General features: G+C 43.5%; 1 pseudogene; it reads left to right on the top strand.

Annotated features, from left to right (window-relative positions):
* Positions 1-3,959: 3,959 nt before the first annotated feature.
* Positions 3,960-4,057, top strand: LOC128423798 (uncharacterized; annotated as a pseudogene).
* The last annotated feature ends 1,943 nt before the right edge of the window (positions 4,058-6,000 follow it).

Here is a 6,000-nt window from a genome sequence, read left to right as displayed (position 1 = left end):
TGTGTATTAAGTTATTACATGTAGCATTTCCAGCCCCTGAAATGTTCATTTTCTGAAGTGACATGTTTGGAGTCAAATAAGTCACATTAAACATGCTTCAACCCTCAGGCTACTACTACAGGACTACAAACCTTTTAAAAAAAAAAATAATATTCAATGTCAAAAGAACGTATTCACAATACACATCTTTCATCCATCACTATCCTTCTCTTGTGAATTTCATGGGGTTTGTGAGTCTAAAGTTTCCTAGATCAAACCTGCAGTCAAATTCACTTAGCCATGGGATGTTGCCATTGAGCTGAGAGAATGAAAAGAAGCGTCTGTAACAATGCAATGTAAATTCAGATATCCTAAGGTTTAGAGGTAAAAGAAAAAAAATCAAACATTTATGATAGTGAGCGCAGTGCTGTGTGATATAGTTAAAGCTGAAATGTGGCTTCTTTAGTAACACTGCTTTTGTATTACTTGGATTTTCTGTAACGCATCTGTGGGGGCTGAAATTCTCTGTGCTTGTTATCATCCCAGGTAAGATTTGGAAGTAATATAGAAGGAAAAAGTTGAATACAATGGTTCTTTGTGCAGATGCATTTTTTTTAAACCTCAAGTAACTCCTCCTAGAAAAACAAAAAAAGCCCACACACATTTTGATATGTTTTCTTTTTGTAAGAGGGAGATTTCTCAGTTAGGAGGACTTCTCCTTCATACTTTCTCTAGTACATGATATAGACATCAACAGGCTTCCTCACAAAAGATGCTGGCTTGGATCCTAAGTCAACGTACTGACGTTCATGGAAGGAAAGTTTCTTGTATCTTTTTCACCACCCATATCACTAGAAAGTTTGAAATCCAGGATTTCAGACACTACTCTTCTCTCATCTTTTGCTGCAGATGCAGGAAATTGAACCTGGAACCTGCAGAGCGTTGGCCTTTTCCTGCGTTGGCCAGACCATCTTCCAAATGGCAAAGACAAAATTGGTGCCTTCATTCATTCTCTGCCTTTTGGAACTAGGTGCCCAAGATGAAAAGCATAGCAAAATTAACAGGATAAAGCAGCACCTAAAGAAAAACAACAGCTTTGTAGAGTGAGCTGGTCCCCTCTACTCTCAACTGAGCCTAAGTGTCACATGACAGATTTGCTAATAAGTCCCAAAGCGTGTTCTCCTTCATGGAGAGCACGTGTTGCGGTGGGGGCTAACAAGACACCCCACTGTTGCTGGGCGGGAAAAGAGGTTGGCCATCATTATCATTGAGCTTTACTTGTTGCTGGGGAGATTTATATTTTGTGACTGACAGCCATAGCCTTTAAATACCCTGCGAGCAGTGTTGAGCTTCCTCTTTTTGCTGCACGCATCGGATCACCTGCCCACCCTCCCTATTTTCAGGGTTGTTCACTTGACCTTGCTATGTCTGTCATGGGGTCATCTGCTTTTGGGGCAGGGGCCTGGTAGGAATTTTGTCCATTTGGCTGATTGGCTGGTTTTATTAATTGGTTGGTAGAGTGGTATGGATTGGCTGTGCCTACCCCTCTGAAATGCTGCTGCTGCAAGGGTATTCCATTAAAGGAATCCAGGGGCTCGCCATGCTTTTGTCCGAACCCCTGTCAAGGGGCTAGGGCTATGCAAGAGCCCCTGGGAGCATTTGGGGAGAGGTGGGGGCATGGTACCCAGCTCCGTCTCTCTCCCCAAATGTTTTCCCTTACTGACTTCACGTGCGTGCGAATGTGAGTCTGTCCCCATGCGGGGTCAGATAGTCGCAACCAATGCCTAAGCAACCACTCACATTTCTTGTAATTTTAATAAAGTTGTGGCCAAAATTATGCCAAAAACTAAAATCAAGTGTCATTTGTGTTTTATTTGGGGGGTGTCTTGGGGACCTTGACACGCAACTCTGCAACTTCACATTGTAATGGTAAAGATACCAAAATGTGGCAGCTGAGATGCGTTTCAGAATGTCCTGCCTGATGTACTGGTTATGATGGTGTAATTTGATGTGTACTTAATTCTCTTGTTTTTAATCTGTCATGTGTCCTATTGTCACATTATGTCAAGAACTTGACCGTGTAAGGACTTAAGCTGGGAGCATACTCAAGCATTCATATTGTATTGCTGTCTTGAAAGTATTGATTCACGTCATGCTTGATGATGTGTTTATGTGCAATAAATTCCCCATATTTTATTGTCAACTTCATTAAGATCCATAACCATATCCAGTGAACAACAATGGCTGAGGGCTTTTAAGTATAAGCTAGTTCTAGCACACACTTTTAAAAGTCTATGAATTTTGCGAGAGCTTGCTCTGTGAATGAAATTATGGAATTGCCTTAGTTGGAGAACTTTACCATTTTACAGCTCTGATATTGTCACACATCAAATGTATCTAAACTGGCCTGGGCTCTGAAAAAATACCAAAAAATGTAACCCACTAAAGTTCACTAAGAGTAGACCCATTGAATTTAACTGGCCTAAGTTAGCCACATATATTTCAATGGGCCTTCTCTGAGTATGACTAATGCTGGATACAACCTGAAGCTTTCAAAACACTATTGCTCTTAGGCAGAAGTCATATCTACACAGTGTGTGATATGATGAATATCAAATAAGAATGAACAACTACAGTGCAAATCTCACCTGTGCTATTCATTGCTTTTGAAGAAATTCTGCTTGAATATAGCAGTTTAACAATATGATCTAGCTTTGACAGCACATTGCCTGAGGCAGCTTTGGCAGCTAGTTAAAAAGAAAAGCAGAGATTCATATTTTTTCCAAGATCATAGAGCAAATCAGAAATGCAATAGTACTCTTAGAAGATCTTCCCAAACTCCACATTATGTGCTTGTCCTAGTTCAAGACAGTTCATGACATTAGGAACATTTTTTGTTTGTAATGTGCTTATGTATGTTCATTGTTGGCGTCACAATCTGGGACTGTTCATGTGGGGCTTCCAAGTCTCTGTCCTCATCTGGTCCAAGCTTCTGAGCAACTGGAGGTAAGTTTTCCCTCATCACTGGTTTGGGCTCAAAGCTAGGAGCTGGAGCACAATAACCTGGTATGGGTTGAGGTCAATGACCATAATTTTTTTTAAATTATTATTTAATTTTTATTTATTTTTTGTTTAAAAATTTACAGATCTTATAGCGTCTTTTTCCTTTACAGTTACATACAGTACATAATCTATTTTTCTTTCTATACATATTTATAATTTTTACACATCACTTGGGAAGACAGGCGAACAAATGTCAGTATACTGGAAGAAACAAAGATCACCAGTGTCGTAGCAATGATTCTTCAACATCAACTTCATTGGACTGGTCATGTTGTGCGGATGCCTGATTATCGTCTTCCAAGGCAGCTACTCAATTAAGAACTTAAAAATGGAAAGCGTAATGCTGGTGGTCAACAAAAGAGGTTTAAAGACTCTCTCAAGGCAAATCCCAAAAAATGTAGTATAAACACCAACAATTGGGAAACACTGGCCTGAGACCACTCCAATTGGAGAAGAGCCTTTACCAAATGTGTCATGGGCTTTGAAGACGCTCGAACTCAGGATGAAAGGGAGAAACTAAGAGGAAGGCACATTTGGCAAACCCTCACTGTGATCAACTCCCGCCCGGAAACCTATGTCCCCATGTGGAAGGACGTGTGGATCCAGAATTAGCCTCCACAGTCGCTTACAGTCACACCGTTAAGACTGTATTCATGGAATACAATCTTACTTGGCTACAAGTGATCGCCAAAGAAGAAGAAGAAGAAGAAGAAGAAGAAGAAGAAGAAGAAGAAGAACAGATTTTATTTCAAAAGAAATTAGATGGTTATTAAAAAGAAAAGAAAATCCCTATGGAAAATCACGTTTTAAAATTTCCTGCTCTCTGGTTCCATATGGTGTTGCCTGTTTATAGTGCCTTCACATCACTGTTTCTTTGCTAATGTAGCTGAGTCCTGGGTCTGAAATGCTAGGCAGCTGTGCTCGCTTCGGCAGCACATATATTAAAAAATTGGAACAATACAGAAAATATTAGCGCAAGGTTGACACACAAATTTGTGAAGGGCAAGAATGTTACTTGCACAAAAGTGGAAAGAAGCAGAAGTCCCAGCAAAGGAAGAATGGATACAAAAACTTATCGAATATGCAGAAATGGCAAAACTTAACGGAAAAATAAGAAATCAAGATAACAAACTTTTTATAAAAGAATGGAAATGGTTTCTTGGATATTTACAGATAAATTGTAAACAGATAAGAACATTGGCAGGATTATTGTAATAGCCTGCAGTTTCATAAGAAGAGTATATATTTAAAGATGAATAAAGGTTAGAGCTCAACGTCGAGCCTACCAAGTGGCAATAGCAATGATGAAGAAAACTTTCTTCACCGCCTCTATTGCATCTGCAGAAAATAGTAGCAGGAGACTCTTTCAGGTGGTTCGCAATTTAACAGAACCACCTTTACCACCGGGGCCTTGTAAAGACCCCAAGATCTCCTGCAACGATTTTGCAAAGTTTTTTGCAGATAAAATCACTCATATTCGGAAGGAGCTAGACACCACCGTGGGAGCAGGGCTGGGGCGGGAGAGTGCTAGAGCTCTGTCTGGTCAAGTTGCATGGAATCAATTTCGATCTGTTACCCCCGAGGATGTGGACAGGCTGCTTGGACGCGTGAAACCAACCACCTGTCTCCTTGATCCTTGCCCATCCTGGCTAATAAAAGCAAGCCGGGAAGGGCTGGGCGATGGGCTCTGTGGGGTGGTGAATGCTTCCCTCTGTGAGGTAACATTCCCAGATCCGCTGAAAGAGGCGGTCATTAAACCGCTTCTTAAAAAACCATCTTTAGACCCAGCCAGTACGGCCAACTATCGCCCAGTCTCAAATCTTCCATTCTTGGGCAAGGTGATTGAGCGCGTGGTTGCTGAACAACTCCAGGCACGCCTGGAGGATGTGGACCATTTGGATCCCTTCCAATCGGGATTCAGGCCTCATCATGGTACTGAAACTGCCTTGGTCGCGCTGGTTGATGATCTCCGGCGAGCTAGGGACAAAGGTGAGAGTTGTTTCCTAGTTCTGCTGGATCTCTCAGCGGCCTTTGATACAATCGACCATAACATCCTTCTGGACCGTCTAGAGGGGCTGGGAGCTGGGGGCACTGTTATACAGTGGTTTCGCTCCTTCCTCCTGGGCCGTGTTCAGAAAGTGGTGGTGGGGGATGAGTGTTCAGACCCCTGGGCCCTCACTTGTGGGGTGCCTCAGGGTTCCATCCTCTCCCCCATGCTTTTTAACATCTATATGAAGCCGCTGGGAGAGATCATCAGGGGGGTTGGACTGGGTGTCCATCAATATGCAGATGATACCCAGCTCTACCTCTCTTTCAAATCAGAACCAGTGAAGGCTGTGAAGGTCCTGTGTGAGTGCCTGGAGGTGGTTGGAGGATGGATGGCGGCTAATGAATTGAAGTTGAATCCTGACAAGACAGAAGTACTGTTTTTGGGGGACAGGGGCGGGCTGGTGTGGAGGACTCCCTGGTCCTGAATAGGGTAACTGTGCCCCTGAAGGACCAGGTGCGCAGCCTGGGAGTCATTTTAGACTCACAGCTGTCCATGGAGGCGCAGGTCAATTCTGTATCCAGGGCAGCTGTCTACCAACTCCACCTGGTACACAGGCTGAGACCCTACCTGCCCGCGGACTGTCTCGCCAGAGTGGTGCATGCTCTGGTTATCTCCCGCTTGGACTACTGCAATGCGCTCTACGTGGGGCTACCTTTGAAGGTGACTCGGAAACTACAACTAATCCAGAACGCGGCAGCTAGACTGGTGACTGGGGGCGGCCGCCGAGACCACATAACACCGGTCTTGAAAGACCTACATTGGCTCCCAGTATGTTTCCGAGCACAATTCAAAGTGCTGGTGTTGACCTTTAAAGCCCTAAACGGCCTCGGCCCAGTATACCTGAAGGAGCGTCTCTACCCCCATCGTTCTGCCCGGATGCTGAGGTCCAGCGCCGAGGGCCTTCTGGC

Source organism: Podarcis raffonei, chromosome 11, assembly GCF_027172205.1.
Source record: "Podarcis raffonei isolate rPodRaf1 chromosome 11, rPodRaf1.pri, whole genome shotgun sequence".
Classification (NCBI taxonomy): domain Eukaryota; kingdom Metazoa; phylum Chordata; class Lepidosauria; order Squamata; family Lacertidae; genus Podarcis; species Podarcis raffonei.
The sequence above is the reverse complement of the archived record's forward strand: the minus strand, read 5'-3'. Positions and strand labels throughout refer to the sequence as shown.